Raw genomic sequence first — 12763 nt, forward strand, 5'->3', positions numbered from 1 at the left:
GGCCTTGTTTTCCCCCACTGTCTGCTGTTGACAGTGATGACAATATGGGATTGCTCTGTGGTGCTGTAAAACTTGGCACAGAAGCCTGTTGTCTCCAGACACTTGAGTTTCAACCCTAGGTTTTACTTAGGTTTCTGTCACCTGAAGATGTTATGCTCATGAAACTGGTTGATTGGAAGAAACATCCGAACTAAAATCTTCAGACCTGTAAAAAGTCTTGGGGACAGCAGAGTTGAGAAGCCTGTAGACCCACAATAGTATGCACAGAAACACCTGAAGAAAGGAAGAAATCTGATTTATTACTGGGTTTAGTGTTTGTTTCCATAAGCCCTTAATTCGCTGATATGCCTTTTGGTAGTCCAGCTTCAAATATGCAGCATTTGAGGCAATGTTACTGGTAGCCTTAAGTGGTACTGGGGAGAAGGCAAATTATTAGATATGCTGAATTCCACCATTGGACGCACTTATTCTGAGTGTAGTACTTTGCCGGTGAGAGTCACCTCTTACAACTTAGGCAATTAAAGCCTAGACATCTAAATCTTAGATTACCATATCAGACTCCTGTTGGAAACAGAAATAAAGAACCAAGGGTCTTTACAGGCCAGTTCATCTCCTAAAACAGGTCAGATGACTTTCTTTATGCATACCAGTCTAAGTGTATGAAGTTAGCTGATGTGAATCTCCTCCTGAGTTTCATTTAATATATGAACCTTTATCTCCCTCAAAAGTAAATCAGCATGGGATGTCATTAAGCCTTCTCTTTTGTACCCTTAACGTCTTCACAAGTTGAAAACTGTTGATTGTCCTGTACTTTGAAAGCTTGTTCTGCTTTAAAGGATAGGAAGTTATACTTTGAGGGATTGTTCTTTGTCTAAGGACAGTTCTGAGGTCTCAGGCAACCATTCTAAACTGGCCACCTATATGAATGCTCTGCATACCACCTCTGAGCTCAGAGGGAAATGAGGTGAGAAATCTGAGGACGGACAGTTCTTATGATTAAAGGTACCCTTCCACTTTGCAAGATACTTCTGCAAGATCTTGAAAGAACAAGATGTCCTTCTCCAGCACCCTAGTAATCCTCATGAGAGATGGTGCAATGAGGTTAGTGTTTATGAGGGACTAACAAAGTGGTGGGGCTCTCCAGAGCTTTTGGTCAAACAGGATTGGCTGTGAATGCTGGAAAGCTCATCTTTTCTCTGCTGTTGATTCAGCATGTGGTCTCTAGCGTATCATTGAAACAATTGCCGTTCTCCATTATAAAGGAAAAATGCTTGTGCTCTACAACAGAATAGAAGAGGAAGCTTCTGGGCTTTGGTACCCACGTGATAAGATACCAACAGAAAAGAGTAGCAGAACTCATAATAGCCATTAATGAACCTCAGATGCTTTGGAATTTATGTAATACCTGGATTTCTGTTTTCATTTTCAAAAAGCATTTTGTGTATAATAAATATTTGTTAAACATAAGACAGATCATTAAGATATCTGTGTGTTTGTGCTATCTTACCTTACCTGATGTTAGGTGCAGACTGGCCATGAACAAACTTGGATTTGCAATGACGGGGAGGTTCTGGAATTGCCTCTGATGACAGCACTGGGGCAAAGAGACTAGCTGCTTTGCAGATAATGCTAAATACACTAATGATAGAGTGATAGGTGGCTGAGTTGACAGCGGACTGGACTCCATGATGCAAGAGGTTCAACCAGGAGGCCTAAATTTATAAGCCAGAAAGGCTATACAAAAGGGAATACAGTCTCTACAGTAATGTAGCTTTTATGCCATTATACCACAATGTAAAATGCTACAATTCTGATCGTGTTTAAAATCTCCCATGTAGGCATTTTGTAGATGTACAAATCTACAGGGTATAGCATGGCAGAGCATCTAAACCTCTGGGCCTAATTGCTGGTGTAATCCTATTGAATTTGATTACAGTATTCTGCTGCCTTTGCCAGGTGAACGCTTTATAAGTGAATTGCCCTTGTTACTGTCTTGGTTAAGTCTCCGTACGACTCAGCAGCACTTGCTTCTTTAGCCAGAGACAGAGATAAAGTTTGTTCTTTAGTAGATATAATTCAATTCTGGTATAAGAGAAGGGCTATAAAGGTGACTGAGTTGAAGCTGTAACTTCTATACAGAACTTGGGCTTTGGATGTGATCACATATCTAAGACCTTGTCATAGAGAATCTCACCAGGAGGGCTCTGTATTTCTGAAAGATTTTAAATTAGGCTGCTTTTTGCCTTGCTATCTTGACTGGCTTCTGATATTTTTCTTAGAGTAAGGGCAGTTCTTGCAGAGTACTTGCAGAGTCATTTATATAAAACTTGTTCTAATGTCAAAAGCTTGTAACGACATATGGAATAACAAAAAAGGCAGATCTTGCCTTCAGTCAATACACTTCCATCATTCAGTCTTCTATTTTGAAAAGACCTCTTATCACAGCATTTGAAAAGCACTGTGTGAAACCAGACTAATGTTCCAAAATGTTTTGTGTGTTCTGCTATTTCATGCTGAAAGCCAATTGTGAATGGTGCTTTTGAACTATTTATTTGTGGAAATGTATTTGTTGCATTTCTACACAAAATAATAAAACCTAATATCCTCATTGTTATTTCATTCTTCCTGATGGAAACTAAGGGGTGAACAGGAATTCTTTGAGAACATAAAAACGTCCAAGCATACAAGCCCATTGAATCAAGGCAATTGTACAAGCCCCACATTATATTTCTTTTTTTGTCTGGTGACAACACAGGCTGAATTTTACATGGCGGGGACCTGATATAAGGCAGTGGAGTACATTAGCCAGTAACAGTAGACAATCCATCCCACATGGTCTTTGTTGGGACTCTGAATTCTCTTTGTGCATCTCCCAGATTTTCAAGGAAATTTGCCTATACACAAGGTTAGGGGTAGCCAAAGCCAGTGATCTTTGGTACCCAGGACATTTCACAGAATCACAGAATCACAGAATCATATAGGTTGGAAAAGACCTTTAAGATCATCGAGTCCAACCATAAACCTAACACTGCCAAAAACCATCACTACACCATGTCTCTAAGTACCTCATCCAAACGTCCTTTAAATACCTCCAGGGATGGCGACTCAACCACTTCCCTGGGCAGTCTGTTCCAATGCTTGATAACCCTCTCGGTGAAGAAAAATTTCCTAATATCCAGTCTAAACCTCCCCTGGCGCAACTTGAGGCCATTTCCTCTTGTCCTATCACTTGTTACCTGGGAGAAGAGACCGACCCCCACCTCTCTACAACCTCCTTTCAGGTAGTTGTAGAGAGCGATGAGGTCTCCCCTCAGCCTCCTTTTCTCCAGGCTAAACAGTCCCAGCTCCCTCAGCCGCTCCTCATAAGACTTCTGCTCCAGACCCTTCACCAGCTTCGTTGCCCTTCTCTGTACGCGCTCCAGTACCTCAATATCCCTCTTGTAGTGGGGGGCCCAAAACTGAACACAGTATTCGAGGTGCGGCCTCACCAGTGCCGAGTACAGGGGCACAATCACTTCCCTAGTCCTGCTGACCACGCTATTTTTGATACAGGCCAGGATGCCATTGGCCTTCTTGGCCGCCTGGGCACACTGCTGGCTCATATTCAGGCGGCTGTCAACCAACACCCCCAGGTCCTTCTCTGCCAGGCAGCTTTCCTTCTTCTGTTTTAATTTTGTTGTGCTCCTAGAGGAAATTACATATGCTTCAGAACTAGCTTTCAAATTCCATCTTGGAAATATGGGAATGAACTGCCCATTGGATATACGGTTTGAATGCAGAGAATCTAACAAAGACTTTTTTCCTTGCATTTCAAAACTAATGCTTTCCTGCTCAGTGTCAGCCTCTTACACAGATACTTTTATCATCGAGACCCACTGCAGTTCATAACGGACATATTATAAAGATGAGAAAAACAAAAGGGGGGTGTGTGTGTAGAAGTGCAACCACCAGATTTGGCCACCGGTTAGTATTATGTAACAACATCACCCCTTAACTGTAGTCTGACCCTAGTTTAGGTGAGTATAACTCTGTCCTGGTTTCAGCTGGGATAGAGTTAATTTTCTTCCTAGTAGCTGGTATAGTGCTGTGTTTTGGATTTATATGAGAATAATGGTGATAACACACTGATGTTTTAGTTGTTGCTAAATAATGCTCACACTAGTCGAGGACTTTTCAGTTTCCCCTGCTCTGCCAGGTGCACAAGAAGCTGGGAGGGGGCACAGCCAGGACAGCTGACCCCAACTGGCCAAAGGGCTATTCCATACCATATGGCATCATGCTCAGTATAGAAACTGGGGGAGTTGGTTGGGGAGCAGCGATCACTGCTCAGGGACTGGCTGGGCATCAGTCAGCGGGTGGTGAGCAATTGCACTGTGAATCACTTGTTTTGTATATTGATTTAAATATATTTAAATCAACATATTTAAATATATTCATTTAAATAAATATATTTATTTAAGGTAATGTTGGGTGTAATGTTGGGTGTGTGCTTGTCATGGGAAGTTTCATAAAGAAAAAAATCCTCTTCCCATATTCCAACAGCTTAACAAAGCTGTAAAGTATTCACAATGAATAATTTATAAGTGAAAATAACTACAATTTTAAGATGTGAAATGAGATTTCATTGGTCTCATAAAATTTTGTTCCCCAAGGGTTTTTCATTATGCTTAAACTACACAATTACCATATGCATAAAATCCTGATATTCATTACATTAAAGAACTTTTTCAAGTTGGAATTTATCTTTCAACATATCTTTCATCTACATGAGGACATTTGACAGTTAGTTCACTCTATTGCAATGTAGTAAGATTGGAATGTACCTCTTAATCTTTTTTCAATTTTTTAAAAATAGCCTCTCTATTATTTAGGCTAAACTATTAGACTTTAAATGAACTATCTTCAGAACACTCATGAATGAGACGTTATGCCTTAATACTTTTTCTGATAGAAAAATTTCCTTTGTGCATTGTTTTTATAATGTTGGAAAAGCTTCTAAGTGAACATAAAATGTTTTAAGTCTTTTACCATGAAACACTTCAATTTTGTTCTTAAAATAACACTTAGACAGCTTCACCCCTCTACTGACAACTATTCCTGTGTATTATACCTTGCAGCTATCTTTGATGAACAAACCCAGGAAAAGGATCCTTAGTCATAAATTCATCTTACTAGTAAAGCACGTCTGTAAAAATTCACTGCCTACTGACATTCTGTTTTCCATCATTTGTAAGTGCCTTCTTGATCTCTACTGCCATGCACAGCAGAGTGGCAACAAATTTGAAAAGACGAGTTCCATTTTTGTAGCAAAAAGTGTTTGTTGAGTTTTCTGTCTTGTCATTAACAAATTCTACTGTTTTCTTTAGTTGCTGGCTCAGAGTATCATGACAAGAAGGGAACTCTGTCAAAATGGATCTAATTAGCCCAAAAGAAACCTTGAACTTGAAATACTAAGAAATTACTTTTTTAAAAAAAATCCATACAAGCAAAATTGCAATGTATTTTCCCAGTAATCATTTCATGTCCACAGTCAATTAAAGTGAAGTTTGGTATAGATTCAATACGTTTGTTTTTAATTAAGAAATTTCAGTGTGTATAGCCAGGAGAGAGGATAAATAATTGATCTGTTTTCTCATTACTGCATAGGGGTTTGAGAATTTTATATGATCAGGATGTCCAAAATGTGTATATTTATGTCTTGCAGTGAACTTCCTCTGTCAATTCCTGCAATTACTCCAAAAGAGTTACATAAAAAATTTGTGGTTTCACAATATCTTTTCTTCTCATGAAGAGACAAGGTTATACTTTGAAGTATCTGATTGAAAGAAATGGTTTACAAGGCATTATGTGATGAGTTTTTATATTTTTCCATTAAAGATCAAAATGCGAATATGAACGAGAGTCTAAGATAGCTTTGTAGAGCTGTAGAGTCTAGCAACCTCTTACTAATTATATCTGACCATGTAAATCTCTTTTAACATAGTCACCCAGCCTCAGCAAGAAGGTATAAAATGGCTTCTATGCCAATATTGTGTCTAAGGTATTTTTTTGTGTCATGAAATACACAGGTGAGAAGTAGCTTTAAACTTTAAGGCGTTGAGCAAGCTCACCAACAAGAAGCCTGTATGTGAAAGGCTGACCCTAGGGAACACTACCTTGCTAGTGTCACTCTTTGTTTAAGTCTAGAAAGGAGCTGTTAGGTGAGAAGCTTCTACTCAGAGACCTGATGATGCTTAAGTTTTCTATCATGCCCAATCAGAATCCAGGACTCCAGCTGTGCTACTTGGAGTTTCAGACTCTTCTAAACAACGGCCAGGTTCTGTTGAATTTGGTGCGGTATGTGTCAACAGGTCAATGGGAAAAAAAAAGAAATGCCTGAGCTTGCCACTTGGTAAAGATATGGAAGATTAATATGCTCCTGTTTACTAAGGCAGACTGGTTAAAAAAAATTGCTGGCTGTTCTCCTTGGTTCACTTCTTCCTCCTGAGACTTTTCAGGCTCCATAATTATTGGTTTTCTGAACTCTGTCAGCAGTCTAATTAACACAACAATTAATGGACAAGAAGAATAATCTCAGAACTATCTACTAATTGGAAAGTTGATATTATTACTCATCACTTAGTTTTTGCTACTTCACTAACTTTCTTTACTTGTGCATAGACAATATGAGATATACACACTGGTTTTGATAGTGGATGTAGGATTCATCTCAACCAGCCTGAGATATTTCTAGTGGGACTAATTGTCTAGGTTGACCTCTAACACATGGGTCACGGGTCGCTATTATAGATGTCTTAAATGAGTCCAGTGAAACATGCTTCTAAGTACCCATTTCTCTCTACTGCTTTTAAAGGACATATACAATTAGAATCATAGAATCATTTAGGTTGGAAAAGACCCTTAAGATCATCAAGTCCAACCGTAAACCTAACACTGCCAAGTTCACCACTAAACCATGTCCCTAAGTGCCACATCTACCTGTCTTTGCAATACCTTCAGGGATGGTGATACAACCACTTCCCTGGGCAGCCTGTTCCAATGCTTGACAACCCTTCCGGTGAAGAAATTTTTATTACTATCTAATCCAAACCTCCCCTGGCACAACTTGAGGCCATTTCCTCTCGTCCTGTCACTTGTTACCTGGGAGAAGAGACCGACCCCCACCTCGCTACAACCTCCTTTCAGGTAGTTGAAGAGAGCGACAAGGTCTCCCCTCAGCCTCCTTTTCTCCAGGCTAAACAACCCCAGCTCCCTCAGACACTCCTCATAAGACTTCTGCTCCAGACCCTTCACCAGCTTCGTTGCCCTTCTCTGGACACACTCCAGCACCTCAATGTCTCTCTTGTAGTGAGGGGCCCAAAACTGAACACAGTATTCGAGGTGCGGCCTCACCACTGCCGAGTACAGGGGCACGATCACTTCCCTAGTCCTGCTGGCCACACTATTTCCGACACAAGCCAGGATGCTATTGGCCTTCTTGGCCACCTGGGCACACTGCTGGCTCATATGCAGGCGGCTGTCAACCAACACCCCCAGATCTTTCCCTGCTGGACAGCTTTCCAGCCACTCTTCCCCAAGCCTGTAGCGTTGCATGGGGTTGTTGTGGCCCAAGTGCAGGACCTTGCACTTAGCCTTGTTGAACATCATACTGTTGGCCCCAGCTCATCGAACCAGCCTGTCCAGCTCCCTCTGCAGAGCCTTCCTCCCCTCAAGCAGATCAACACACCCACACAACTTGGTGTTGTCTGCAAACTTACTGAGGGTGCACGCAATCCCCTTGTCCAGATCGTTGGTAAAGATATTAAACAGTACTGGCCCCAACACAGAGCCCTGCGGAACACCGCTTGTGACCGGCCGCCAACTGGAGTAAACTCCATTCACCACCACTCTTTGGGGCCAGCCATCCAGCCAGTTCTTTACCCAGCAAAGAGTACACCCGTCCAAGCCATGAGCAGCCAGTTTCTCCAGGAGAATGCTGTGGGAAACCGTGTCAAAGGCTTTACTGAAATCTAGGTAGACAACATCCACAGCCTTTCCCTCATCCACTAAGCGGTTCACCTTGTCATAGAAGGAGATCAGGTTAGTCAAGACCTGCCTTTCCTAAATCCATGCTAGCTGGACCTGATCCCTTGGTTGTCCTGTACATGCCGTGTAATGGCACTGAAGATGATCTGCTCTATAACCTTCCCTGGCACCAAGGACAGGCTGACAGACCTGTAGTTCCCCAGAACCTCCTTCCAGCCCTTCTTGTAGATGGGTGTCACATTTGTTAACCTCCAGTCAACTGGGACCTCCCTGGTTAGCCAGGATTGCTGATAAAGGATTGAAAGTGGCTTGGTGAGCACTTCCGCCAGCTCCCTCAGTACCCTTGGGTGGATCCCATCAGGCCCCATACACTTGTGTGTGTCTAAGTGGTGTAGCAGGTCACTAACCATTTCTCCCTGGATTATGGGGGCTCCATTCTTCTCCCCTTCCCTGTCTTTCATCTCAGGGGGCTGGGTGCCCTGAGACCAACTGGTCTTACTATTAAAGACTGAGGCAAAGAAGGCATTAAGTACCTCAGCCTTTTCCTCATCCTGTGTCACTAGGTTTCCCCCCCGCATCCAGTAAAGGATTGAGATTCTCCTTCACCCTCCTTTTATTGTTAATGTATTTATAGAAACATTTTTTATTATATTTTACCACAATACCCAGATTAAATTCTCGCTGGGCATTGGCCCTTTTAATTTTCTCCCTGCATAACCTCACAACTTCGTTGTAGTCCTCCTGAGTTGCCTGCCCCTTCTTCCAAAGGTTATAAACTCCATTTTTTTTTTTTTTTTTCCTCCTGAGTTCCAGCCAAAGTTCAGCCAAGCCAATCTTCTGCCCTGCCGGCTCGTCTTTCGGCACCTGGAGACAGCCTGCTTCTGCGCCTTTAAGATTTCCTTCTTGAAGAATGCCCAGCCTTCCTGGACTCCTTTGCCCTTCAGGACTGCCTCCCAGGGGACTCTGTCAACCAGGCCCCTAAACAGGCCTGTATAAAAATGCTATACATTCCCAAGTTAGTGAACATGAATTTCACTTCAAATGTTTCTGCCACATCTTGGTTAGTTCCAGGTCTGGGCTCTGACAGGTGAAACAGGAAAAAAGAACATCTTCTAAATACAGAAAGAGGTGACACAGCTTTCCAGCATTTCCATTTGCCTCGGGATACGTCATCTTGTTTAGCATAATGAGTTTTGTGAACCATATTTAGAAGAATCTATGTCTTCTTATTCAACAAAGAATGAAATTAGCCTCCTAATTTGGTTTTATGAGTTCCATTCCTGTAACTTGGTTCTTAAATGTTGCACTTCATTTTATGAAGTGTTGCTCCTTGTAATCCCTCTATAGTCTTTGATCCTACTTCAGTACTTCTTGAATACTGCTTCAGGTATTACCTGTGATATTACACTGTGCTCAATTAAACAGTCCTAGGCTTCTCTCTGCCAGACTATTTGAAGTTCAGATATATGGAGACCTCTGAATTTGCTTAGCTTCATTCTTGCTCAGAAAGTCTTTTAACTCCACATTTGTAAAACTTGGTCTGCCATTTGTGACAAGCGTTGTTGTAAAGCATTTTAAACTTTTGTGAGCATTTCACAGGTGCCCACAGAGCTGTCTGAGGCCATTGTATGCACTTACTATTAATTGGCAGTAGCATTATTATGAGTAAAACATTTTTCCGCTGCATGGGATTGCAAGTTTGTAGGGTTTGTATAGTTAACCATCTGTGGCTGTGTGGAGAACTGTGGAGCAGAGACAGCTACACAATCCTACAGATGGGGGGTGTCCAAATACAAGACTTTTGAACAAGATATTTCCCCTGTGCCATGCTTAGGTACACCTGATGTGTAGGCACTCATGCTATCCATGACTAGATTCTCTTGCTCAGTGCACACCAAGATTGCAGGACCTTGGATGGCTGGAACTGCTGGTGTCATGATTGCTCTGCTCTGTACCATGGGCTCCAAATTGGTAGGATTGTCTTCCATTACAATGTTTTAACTAGCCCTGTAGGATATACAGAGATGGGATCACCTCTTCCCTAACCCAATTTGTTGCTTGTGAAATTTCACTATTGCTTGTTGTTATAAAAGTAACAGTTTCTCTTGAAAGCTCCTTGAAAACAGATTGTTCTGGTGCCTTTTTGTCAAGAAAAGTCTGTCCAGTAGAAGACAGATAAAGTCATGCTTTTCAGACCATTTAATTCACATGCTGGTAATACTAAACCCCAGTGTGCAGCTGGATAGCTGCTTTGACTGCCATAGTCTTCTCATGGAAGAATAATACCGAAGTCATGTAATATGTCCAAAGAGTCACATAAAAATCTCATTTTTAATATATATTTTCTAATTCTTACAAAACTTTTATTTCTCAAAGCAAGAGTAATTTTGTTCATTCTTACTCTGACTTGGAAACATAGTAAGCTGGCAAATCTTTAATATGTTTTGTATTATGAGACAAGGCTATGTCTGACATAGGAAGCATTGCATAAAAGGTTTTGGTTTTGCCTTGCCAAATGAACAAATAGTTCCAAGAAGCTTTTTAGGCTCCTTAAATATTCATATTATAAAGATATCCTTCCCAAGGAGGTAGTGAAAGGCTTGGAAATAACCTGAAACACTTGAGAGAAATGTAATAATTAATGATAAACAAATATAGTCATAGCTTAGGTGTTTTGTGTAGTATTGAGGTTTTTTCTTTTGCTGTGATTTTGCCTCTGAAGTAGTTTCCTATCTATCTGTAGCTGGCATACAATATTTTTTGGACTCATGAAATGGACTTTTTTTAAACTATGTCCTGATGTCTCTGTCTCTTGAAGTTAGTTCTCTGGGGTGGACAGCTGTTCAGCTTGTTTCTGCTTATGATGAGAATGTCATCTGTCTTCTATATTATACAAGGGATATTTTTAAAAAAATGTTCTCTCTCTGTAAATTTCCAGGTGCTGATAGTATTCCATATGCCACTCTAGTACTAATATATACCCTTGTGAGATTTGAGGCCAATATGATTTAAACCTGGGAAAACTTTAATTGTTTATGCATAGACTTTATTTTGATAAAATATAAAAGGCAGCTTGTGTTTTCAGGACAGACGCCATCCTGAGAAGTAATGAATTTGTTACTGTTATTTCCCTTGTTCTTTGTCAGTCAGAAATCCAGATCATGTTAGGAAATGCTGAAAACACCAACATTAACAGATGTTAAAAACTTGCAGAGAAAATGCATTCATCAAAGTATTTTTTCTATAATGAACTGCTAGTACTGACTCTGGATCACTAAAATCAGCTAGAAGGTGAAGGTGTGTTTTCCAAAAATGTATCCTATGTTTCGGATTTTGTATTCTCCAAAGATTCCTTAATCTATAGTTGCTTAATTGATTTTTTCAAATGATGAAACTTCTCAGTATGACTCAGTGGAACAATCTTTAAGCCATAAGAGGATTTGGATTTGTGTTTTTTTTTTTTTTTTTTTTTTAAAACACTTGCATTTACTTTATTAATCCAAAGCTACAAAGTTGGTCCCTGAGGCAGAGTAGATGGAAAAATGTACACTGCAAAAGCAAAGGAGCATGCAGGATCCCTTGCCCTGTAGCATCAGACTCACAATTTAATTTGATTATCTGCTAAATTTATTTATGAACTTATGAATGTAGTCTTCCTTGTGACCTTACCTTGAAACTGTAGTCTATCTTTGACTAAGGTGGTTACTTTACTAACACAATTAGCATAGTAACATGCTTGCTTAAGTGCACTTGCTTCCTAAATTTTAATAATAGTTATTAAAAGTGGCTAGAACAGGCTTATGCTGTTAAATTGCGACACAAGTCACAAGCACGAGTATATTGGTAAATTTGTGAAATATATTTGTACATTTTTAGGACCTCCTTTCAAATTATACCATAGTGTTTTGGGATTCCTAGTTATAAAGTATTTGTGATCTTTCTTCAGTCTAATCTTCTGAAATGCTAGCAAAATGTCCAGGATATTTTCCTGTTACTGACACAGTGAAAAAGGTCCTTGTGGCCTGAAACTGAATGAGTTGAAAACCCAGTACCTAATTCTATTTCCTCTAGATTTCCCCTCCAGTTCTCTTGCATTTATTTATGAGATTTATACCTTCTTTTACAGGCAGTGTATACCTCGTATATTTTCCTACTTCACAGGGTAAAATGTCCTGCATTATCATCTTTACCCATGCGGGAGCTCTGTCTTCCCGGCCATGAGATACTACAGAAAATAAAAAAGTGAATGTTTCTGCTTTGAGGCTATTATGATGTCTGCATCTCAGACTTATGAACAAATGCAGAATGAAAACCTCTAGAGGAAACACTCCTAATGAACCAGACTGTCCAGCAAACTCCACCTTTTGTTGGATCAATTTAATTATCCTGACTTTCATAAGGCACCCCCCTCCAAAGCCCCAAAAGATCCACCCCCAGGGAAAACCTATCAGGTTTCTTCCACTCTTCTACCAATTTCACTTACAATAAGCTGCTTTGGAAAAGACTAAGTTCCCCTCTGATAGCAATAGCTTTGGGCTTCTGTTAAACATAACTTGCACAATTCTATGATGCATACCTTCTAGAGCAATGGATAAAGAGAAATTAGATCTCTTCAGCTCTATAATTGCACTGTGCTTCTTCACCCTCTGCTGAAACTGTTTTCTACAAATTAATGTTTATCTTTGGTATATAGGATATTTTATAATTCAAAAGAGCTAAAGAAAAGCCTTAAACTTTC

This window comes from Mycteria americana, chromosome 2 (genome assembly GCF_035582795.1).
Source record: "Mycteria americana isolate JAX WOST 10 ecotype Jacksonville Zoo and Gardens chromosome 2, USCA_MyAme_1.0, whole genome shotgun sequence".
In the NCBI taxonomy this organism is placed as follows: Eukaryota; Metazoa; Chordata; class Aves; order Ciconiiformes; family Ciconiidae; genus Mycteria; species Mycteria americana.